Genomic DNA, 10,252 nt, shown 5'->3' with positions numbered 1-10,252 from the left:
AATAAATAAATTTTTTTCTCAGAGATCTTGGCCTTTCAACACCTAATCCATATGGCAGCTTTCTAATACATTGAAAAGTATACATTTTTATTAAGCTTTTCTAGTTGTTCTTTTTTTTTTTTTAGAAGATTTTATTTATTTATTTGGCAGGGAGAAAGAGAGAGAGAGATCATAAATAGGCAGAGAATCATGCAGAGAGAGAGGGAGAGAAGCAGGCTCCCCACTGAGCAGAGAGCCTGATGCCGGTCTCAATCCCAGGACCCTGAGATCATGACCTGAGCCGGAGGCAGAGGCTTAACCCACTGAGCCGCCGAAGTGCCCCTTCTAGTTGCTCTTGATGAGGATTTTGGTCTGCCTCAAGTTATTCCATCACAGTTCTGTTTCAGTTAGTTTTTACAAAACCCAATGAGATAAGTTTTATAGCAAAAATCTTAAAAGATAAGAGAACTCAGATATAGGAATGTAACTATAACCATGGGCAAATGTCAATGAGTAGCAGATTTAGATCTCAACTTGAGTTCTGTCTGATTTTAGAAGTTTTGCTGTTAATACTGTACCTTTTATCACCATAAATCAGTGTCTCCAAGTACTCCACATTTACACTAGATTTTCAGGTAGTTCTGTGATAAGTAGTTCACAACCAAAGAGGAAGAGTTTAATAAAAAGTGAAAGAAAGGGGGGGGAGCCATTCATTTTGAACTGACTCAGAAACACAGGTGATGCCCTTCCTTGTCTCTCAGAGCCTCACCTATGTCTGTTTCTTCACTTGGCTCTGTTGACAGTGGGGTGGATAATGCTTTTTTTTTTTTTTAATTTATTTTCAGCATAACAGTATTCATTGTTTTTGCACCACACCCAGTGCTCTATGCAATCCGTGTCCTCTTCAATACCCACCACCTAGTTCCCCCAACCTCTCACCCCCGCTCCTCTAAAACCCTCAGATTGTTTTTCAGAGTCCATAGTCTCTCATGGTTCACCTCCCCTTCCAATTTCCCTCAACTCCCTTCTCCTCTCCATCTCCCCATGTCCTCCATGCTATTTGTTATGCTCCACAAATAAGTGAAACCATATGATAATTGACTCTCTCTGCTTGACTTATTTCACTCAGCATAATCTCTTCCAGTCCTTACACTGTTGGTGGGAATGCAAGTTGTGCAGCCACTTTGGAGAACAGTGTGGACATTCCTCAAGAAATTAAAAATAGAGCTTCCCTATGATCCTGCAATTGCACTCCTGGGTATTTACCCCAAAGATAAAGATGTAGTGAAAAGAAGGGCCATCTGTACCCCAATGTTTATAGCAACAATGGCCACGGTCGCCAAACTGTGGAAAGAACCAAGATGCCCTTCAACAGACGAATGGATAAGGAAGATGTGGTCCATATACACTCTGGAGTATTATGCCTCTATCAGAATGCCTCCATTATGCCTCCACCCAACTTTTGTAGCAACATGGATAATGCTTTTTGAGAAACAACTAGCCTTTGTGCTGGAGGGTGTCTCACAGCATCCGGGCCTCTACACACTGGATGCCAGCAACATCCCCCATGGTAACAACCAAAAATGTCACCAGACAATGCCAGATGGCCCCTGGGAGGTAAAATGACCCTTGGTTGAAAACTACTCCCTGACACTGAAAGATAATTTTGAATAGGGCAGGTCACGCCTATCAAACTCCTAATACGTATGTTCCCTCTTGTTGGTTGAAACTGAAAGGTACAACTCAATTTGTTTTTCAAATTCCTACTAAATCTAGAGGACCGTAAAATTTAAATTCAATAAGATAACATGAAGAGGGATCTTCACTCTCAGAATAAGACAAAATAGATGAGAAACGGTGGCAAGTGCATTACTGGTTGTGTCCTTCCCTGAATAGGAATCTATAAAACAATAAATAAGCTGCCAAGTTCAGCATAGCTTAGCCTTGTCTTTCATAATTCCCCACGGTGTACTTAGAGGGAAAGAGTTTAATTCCTACTGAACTTTTATCCAAATTTAGTAAAAAGCAACATAAATCTTTTTCTGGCCTTCTGCTCTTCCCCTACCTGCCACATCATTACTCTTTTGCTTGCTGGTGTGACGAGTTTGGCTTTGTTTTCAAGAGGGTAGGAAGCTGTCACTTATGCTGCAATTATGAAAAATGTGCTCTGAATTTATTTCAGCAAAGCAGGAACAGGATCCTGACATAAGCAAGAACTTTTCGACTTGGAATCAGGTCAACGGCCAGATAATTACATGTAGCTCCTTCAGGATATCAACTTTTGTTTACTCACCTTTTTCTTTCTAACCCTAATACAGTACCGAATATGTAGTGAAACAAATACAGTAGTGCCCCCCCCCATCCCTGCTGCCAACCCCCATCTTTGGTTTTGCTTTCCATGGTCAACCGGGGTCTGGAAGCAGATGATACCCTTTCGGACAAATTGTAAGAAGGTCCATAGCAACCTAATGGTACTACACATGCCTGTCAGTCACCTCTTTTCCTCTCATCTCGTAGGCAATTTATCATCTCATATCATCACAAGAAGAAGGGAGTGCAGTATAGGAAGATGTTTCTAAAGAGAGAGAGAGAGAGAGACCACATTCACATAACTTTATTATTATAGTATATTTTTCCAGTTGCTCGATTTTATTATTAGTTATTGTGAATCTCTTACTGTTCCTAATGTACAAATTAAACTTTATCATAGGTAGGTATGTATAGGAAATAATATAGTATATTCAGGGTTCTAGACATCCACTGGGGATCTCGGAACATATCTCCCGCAGATGGGGGGGAAGACTGTACTAGCTAGTATCTATCGAATACTTTCATAACTAAAATGAATAAGGAAACAAATGTTTAAAAATATATTATCCATATTGATTTTGAGAAAAAAAATATACGAGTTCGCGCGCACACACACACACACACACACACGCATACATCCACACTTAAGACATTTTAATGTGATTGCAAGATTTTTATGCTTTTACATAGATATGCATTATCAGAGATGGTCAGTGAACTAAAATCTGAGTTTCTACTGTATAATAATAACATTATATTAGTTTCTTTTATAAGCGCCAGTAGATACTCATTTGTAAGTTTAAAAATATATTCAGAACATAAGGGCAGAAAACTGCCCACATAAATCTAAACATGTTGAAATGTGATAGATAAGAGAAATAATGCAGAAAACATAGACATTTCACTTTAGCTGAAAGGCAAAAAACCCTCACAACATATAAAAGCATGGCCATTCTATGATAAATATACAAAGTCAAAATTACCTATCTCAAAGAAAAGAATAAACAGATATATCACTTACACTGTGCACCTGTATTAGGCATCAATAATGAAGATATGTTTTTGAATCAATGGAGAAAATAGCAGTCCATACATAAATGTGTATATCTTGCTTATACAATGCAGGTTTTCTATTTTTAAACATTTTAATCTGCCTTTTCTGCCAATACAGTCATTAAGCAAAAATGCTAAAATCTACAAAGAGAAGCAAAACAACATGCAAAAAGTTATTCTCTACAAAATACTATTCATAAATATCAAGAACTCAATGATTGTGTTGGTCGATTCAGGCTATAAAAGAATACCACAGACTGGGTGACTTTAAACAACAGAAGCTTATTTCTCACAGTTCTAGAAGGTAGAAATTCAATGTTAGGGTGCCAGTATGGTTGGGTTCTAGTGAGAGCCCTCTTTTATGTTACAGGTGGCTGTTTTCTCCTTGTATCCTCAACTGGCAGAGAGCAGAGAGAAGCAAGCTCTCTCTTGACATTCTTATAGGGGTCCTAATCCCATTCACAAAGGTTCCACCTTCATGACCTCAGCTAATCCTAATTACCTTTCAAAGGCCTGACTTTCTCACACTATCACCCTTAAGGGAAGGGTTTCAACATACGAATTTTCAAGGGGACCACAAATATTCAGTTCGTAACATGGATATTATTTGGTTTGGGTTTAACCATATTCAACTGCTTGCATTTCATTGTATTTGCCTTTTCATGACTTTCCCAATACTGTTTCCCTTGCTGGAAACACGATAAACCTTCTTTTTTTTTTTTTAAGATTTTATTTATTTATTTGGCAGAGAGAGAGATCACAAGTAGGCAGAGAAGCAGGCAGAGAGAGAGGGGGAAGCAGACTCCCTGCTGAGCAGAGAGCCCGATGTGGGGCTCAATCCCAGGACCCTGAGATCATGACCTGAGCCAAAGGCTGAGGCTTAACCCACTGAGACATCCAGCCGCCCCACACATTAAACCTTCTTAAAGGGTTTGTTTAAATGTACATTCTCTTGGTAAATATCCTGACATCATTACCCTGAATTAGATTTATTACCCATGAACTCCCAACTGAATCCTCTTTGGAAAATTAACATGGCATTCGTCATATGGACTTTCAATAGGTACATTAATACAGTTAATTTAATTAGTAGCATAACTAATAATTAATACGTACATTTCACCTCAAATTTCACATATCTTAAAAGGCAGAAAATAAGTCAAATACAAAAAAATAGTCAATGCTCTGTGTAAGCCAGGCCATGTTGTCTCATTCTCAACCTGGTAGAATCCTAATGAACTTCCGCAGCAGAAACTTTTCTCTCAGCTTTTAAACCTAAGATTTTGCCTAAAATATATCATTTGTGGATCATTACTCTATCGATACAAGAATTGACTTATTAAATTCCCAGCTAAGGGGTGTTTGCATTTATGCATCTACAAAAGTAATTTGGCTAGTTGTGCAGTAAATATTTACCTGCAGGGGCCTAAAATTACCAATGTTTGTAGGCTTGGGCAATTGATGTCACTTTAAGCCTTTATAGTGCTCCCATTTGTAAGTTGAATTCTTAACCACTCCCTAACTTGAAGATAGCTTTTGGGCTATCCTGAATCTAACAGTCTTTCCCAGGGAAACTGGAGAATGTTAGTGTCTTGAAATTCTAGTATTAACTAAAATTTTCTCTTGATATTTAATAAATTGATGCCTCTATGGCCTAATTCAAAGGTGATAGCAGTTTTATGAGCTTTTTTTTTCTGGAAGGGGTAGGTCCCAGCTTGCTATAGAGACAACCCCTTGCACAATAAACTGTCCGAGGAAATTATTTTCAACCAAACCCTTGCTTCCTAGGGTGAGATGTTTACATTCTTTTTTTTTTTTAATCCCAAATTATAGGATTTCTTTCCTTGTGTTTCATCAATTTTGAGGAAAGTTCAAAAAAATACTCAAACTATGCTACTTTTTTCCCCACATGTATTTCATAATCAAAGATTATCTCTTCTGAGATGGCAAAGAGGAGGAGAGGGTGGAATGATAGCTTTCTACGCTTGGCCTTTCTGAGAATCAAGCTTCTCTGTCTTGGCTATAATAACTTATTCTTATGTGGATGCTCACATAAATGATAATCATTTCATTATGAGCCTTGAGACAGCAAAATTTATATTTATTAGACATTCTTTTTGTTGTTGTTGTTGTTTTAATTTCTTTTCAGTGTTCCAGAATTCATAATTCCACGTCTCACACAGCATCCAGAACATTCTGTCACATGAAGTGAACAGCATAAGGCACCCAAACTCAGAACGAGCACAGAACGTAAAACACTCTGTATGAATTGCTCTTCTCTGTGAAACCCTTTAGGGCATTTTTTTTTTATTTTTTATAAACATATATTTTTATCCCCAGGTTACAGGTCTGTGAATCGCCAGGTTTACATACTTCACAGCACTCACCAAAGCACATACCCTCCCCAATGTCCATAACCCCACCCCCCTTCTCCCAACCCCCTCCCCCCAGCAACCCTCAGTTTGTTTTGTGAGATTAAGAGTCACTTATGGTTTGTCTCCCTCCCAAGCCCATCTTGTTTCATGGATTCTTCTCCTACCCATCTAAGCCCCCATGTTGCACTTTCTCTTATCAGGGAGATCATATGATAGGGCATTTTCTTTTTATTAGAGGTATGGTTTTAGCTAGCTTAATTCCCTCAACTCAGTGAGAGGTTTGTGATCTCTCTCTCTCTCACTCTCTCTTGCTCTTTTTAGCATCTCCTTCGTAACTAGATAATCATGATAAAATTTATTCAATCTAAGCTGAAATTACTCTCATTTGGCAAGAGACCAAGTCTTAATAAAATAATATATTTAAGCACTCTTCGTACCAGGATGCGCTAAATACTCATAGAAAAAATTGGCGGTTTCCCCCACAGATAAACTCTGAATCTACTATTTATTATTGCTTTAAATAAATGCCATATGCACACTTAGGCAAATAGTATTCCACATGAATGCCAAGATACAGTGTAGCCCAACAGGGGATTTGGCTGCCTTATTTCCAGATCATAATCTTGACTTAGTCTCATGTTTTAGGGGTTATGATCTACCACTACTAGTAATCTACTACTAACCATTCATCTTAGGAAATGCGTTATGCTTCATGCGGCTTGAATTGACATGAAACAAACTTTAGAGGGTATGTAGTGAGCTCTGACAACCATTTCTAGATTTTCTCACAAGGCAAATGGTGAAAACTCTTTGTTTTAATGACTAAAGTGTAAATAATCTATAATAATCTTTTTCTAACCAAGATACTTAGCAGGAAATAAACAATTAACATAATATTGAGTTATTGGTAACCTTCCATTAACTTGTACTAAGGAAATTTGTATCAGAAATCATAGCATGGCTTAAATTTAGAGAAAAGGGAAGTATGTGAACCTGAAGTCTTTTTATTTGGAAATGGCTTTCCTTATATGTAATCAAGAGTCATAACTTCATTGGTACATAGTAAGTTTATAAAGTTATCCTTTGCTGCTGTAGATAGCCCAGTGTGTGTATGTACATGTATATATGTATGGATATAGATGTGCACATAATATTTTTATAGGTTATGACTACAGTTATTCCTAACAGGTACTTTGAATAGCTTCTCTAAAATTCTTAAGTAAACAAAACAGAACTTTAGTTCTGTGCAATCATATGTACATGTATGTAAGTGCATGCACACACATACACACACACACACACACACACCTGCTTTTGTCAGATTATAGTTATATAGATATTTAAAAATGAAGTTTCTGCTGCCCTAACTAGGGAAACCTAGTAAGCACCACTTCTTGCAAAAATTACGTCTCAGTGTGACATGTAAATAGCACAGTTACTAAATATGCCAGCTTTGGAGTTAGGCTCAAATGTTCCAACCAGCTTGCAACCTACCAGCTGTGTGACTGTTGAAAATGACTTCTTCTCCAATTCCTAGTGTTCTAGTGTTATAAAAGTGTTAATAGTGTACTACGTCATAGAGTTGTCATGATGATTGTAAGAAATAATGTTCACCAAGTTCTTATTGATATTCAAATTAATTAGTATCTGAAATGGAATACTCAACATATATTTAATATAATAATAACTAAAATAAACTATTACTCTCTTCTTTTCTCAGAAACTATTACTTCAAAAATGATGAAAGGAATTCAAATGTACTCTCTCATCCCATTAAAAACATTTCACTGTTAGTTTGTAATTTCACCTTTACCTGTGTATTTTTATGTTATTATTTTTTTTCATTTGCTCTTAGAAGACTCATTGAACCCCTCTACTCTTCATTTATTGTGCTAACACATGAGGTAGGATGGTGGTCAAGACATAGTCTTTTCCTTATGGAGCTTGCAAGTTGGTAGGGAGAAAGAGATAATAATTATATAAATACATGACTAGAATTATGATAATGGCCAAAAATTTAAAGTGAAATTGCTAAGAAAGTATTTACGAATAAGATCTGTTCTAATTTGAGATACAGTCACAAATACAAAACATCATATGCAATATTTGGGACATATTTATACTAAAATATCTAAAGTATTTGTTTACGTGAAGTATTTGTTTATCTGTGATTCAAATTTAAAGATTATTTATTTATTTATTTGACAGAGAAAGAGAGAGAGAAATCACAAGTAGGCAGAGAGGGAGGCAGAGGGAAAGGGGGACACAGGCTCCCTGCTGAGCAGAAAGCTGGATGTGGGGCTCGATCCCAGGACCCTGAGACCATGACCTAAGCTGAAGGCAAAGCTTTAACTCACTGAGCCACCCAGGCAACCCCTGTGATTCAAATTCTGAGATACTTCAAAAATTAGTTCCTGAGTTGAGAACTATAGAATAAGAAAGCCTGGTTAAGGTAAAAGGGGTGCAGAGGGGTGGAGCTTTTCTGAGGTAGAAGACACAGCACTTGCCAATATTCTGAGGTTATGGAGCATTAGTGCATTGTAAGAATTCATGGTGCAGTAGGCCTGGGACTCAGAAAACAAGATGGGGGTTGGGGTAAATTGAAAGGGGAGGTGAATCATGAGAGACTATGGACTCTGAAAAACAATCTGAGGGGTTTGAAGTGGCGGGGGGTTGGGAGGTCAGGGTACCAGGTGGTGGGTATTATAGAGGGCACGGATTGCATGGAGCACTGGGTGTGGTGAAAAAATAATGATACTGTTATGCTGAAAAGAAAGAAAGAAAGAAAGAAAAGAAAAGAAAAGAAAAGAAAAGAACAGAAAAGCAAAAGAAAAAAAGAAAACAAGATAGATGGTGTTGCACAGGACTAAAGACATAGGCAGGTCTAGATAAGCAAGAATCATTTTTTAAAATTTATTTTTATTTATTTGAGAGAGAGCATGAGCAAGGGGCAAAGGGAGAAGGAGAAGCAGACTCCCCACTGAGCAGGGAGCACCATATGGGGTTCAGTCCAGACTCTGGGATCACAACCTGAGCTGAAGGCAGACACCCAACCAACAGAGACACCCAGGTACCCTCATAAGCAAGAATCTTGATCCCTATTTGATTGGAAGTTACCAAAGTTTTAGGCATGAGAGTAGCATCAGATTTACTTCTTAGTCAGAGGAACACTTCCAGTATCACTTCTATTGCTTCTTGGCAGAGTTGCTTTGGAGTGCACTTATGGATCAGGTGAAGCCCTCACAAAACGTCAAGGAAAAGGCTACCAAATATGTGAATGCAAATAGCCACATATCAAGGGAAAGCATATTGAGGTGCTAAGATTGAAAGTGGAAAAGTGCTGAGCTCCAGGGGTGACATGACTGCCTGAGATATTATGAACAACTCTGAGATTGCTGTGGACACATATTTATGGTTATATTCAGTTAGCATTTTCACCAGGATAATCGTCAAAGGACGTGTGTGTGTGTGTGTGTGTGTGTGTGTGTGTGTGTGTGTATTTTTTTTTTTAAGATTTTTATTTATTTACTTGACACAGAGAGAGAGAAAGAGAGAGATCACAAGTAGGCAGAGAGGCAGGCGGGTGGGGGGAAGTAGGCTCCCCGCTGAGCAGAGAGCCCGACATGGGGCTCGATCCCAGGACCCTAAGATCATGACCTGAGCCGAAGGAAGAGGCTTAACCCACTGAGCCACCCAGGCACCCCAAAGGACATGTATGTTTGAAAGAATTTTGATACCCATCACCAAATTCTAGGGTAGTTATTTTTTATGTTAAAATGGTGTGAGAATTATGTAGTGATGGTTTGCCCTAATTTAGTTTATGAAGGGCATTTTGTTTTACTAGTTAGTGTCCAGTGACAACCAACATGAAGTATTAGAGAAAGGGCAGATTTTCAAATCACACCATCCTCAGTTCGAATATTGGCTTTACTGGTTCTTACATGTAAAATTGCAGGAATTAGTTAGCTAAATTATGTAGAGATCTTAGTTCATTTCTCCTGGAAGTATTTTTGTGTTCTTAATATTAACTTTGGTGAAAAAAGTGTAACTGTGCTTACTTTTACATATACAGCTCTGTTACATAAAGGCATCTATAGGGAACCAACAGAAAAATGTAAGTAAGCCATTTCTCATTAACCAACTTACAGAAACAAGAAAAAATCTGTAGTTAGAAACAAAGCAGATATAATGTACTGGCTTAAATGAGACTTTAAACTTAACACATTATACAAACAATAGCTATTATTAAGTTGCAGGGGTTATGAAATTGTAGGCTGCTTAAGTTAAAAAAATTGAAAAAAATAAAAAGAAAAACTCAAATCCTGAATGTCCTATTTGTGGAGAAAAACAGCTAATATTTTGAAATATTATTGTGTAGGCAAAACTTGGTGAGAGGGAGTTGATTCTTTTTTTTTTTTTAAGATTTTTATTTATTTATTTGAGAGAGAGAGACAGTGAGAGGAGCATGAATGAGGAGAAGGTCAGAGAGAGAAACAGACTCCCCGTGGAGCTGGGAGCCCAATGCGGGACTCGAT

The 10,252-nt window shown here is 37.7% G+C and overlaps 1 long non-coding RNA gene across 1 annotated transcript; it reads right to left on the bottom strand.

Annotated features, from left to right (window-relative positions):
• Positions 1 to 251: 251 nt before the first annotated feature.
• LOC116578395 lies at positions 252 to 9,958 on the bottom strand. The gene is made up of 3 exons (XR_004280861.1): positions 9,948 to 9,958; positions 7,237 to 7,241; positions 252 to 333 (listed from the first exon to the last, which is right to left on the bottom strand). It is a non-coding gene; the product is annotated as an uncharacterized LOC116578395 (long non-coding RNA).
• Between the last annotated feature and the right edge of the window lie 294 nt (positions 9,959 to 10,252).

This window comes from Mustela erminea, chromosome 18 (genome assembly GCF_009829155.1).
Source record: "Mustela erminea isolate mMusErm1 chromosome 18, mMusErm1.Pri, whole genome shotgun sequence".
Lineage (NCBI taxonomy): Eukaryota > Metazoa > Chordata > Mammalia > Carnivora > Mustelidae > Mustela > Mustela erminea.
This window is presented reverse-complemented; position numbering and strand designations above follow the sequence as displayed.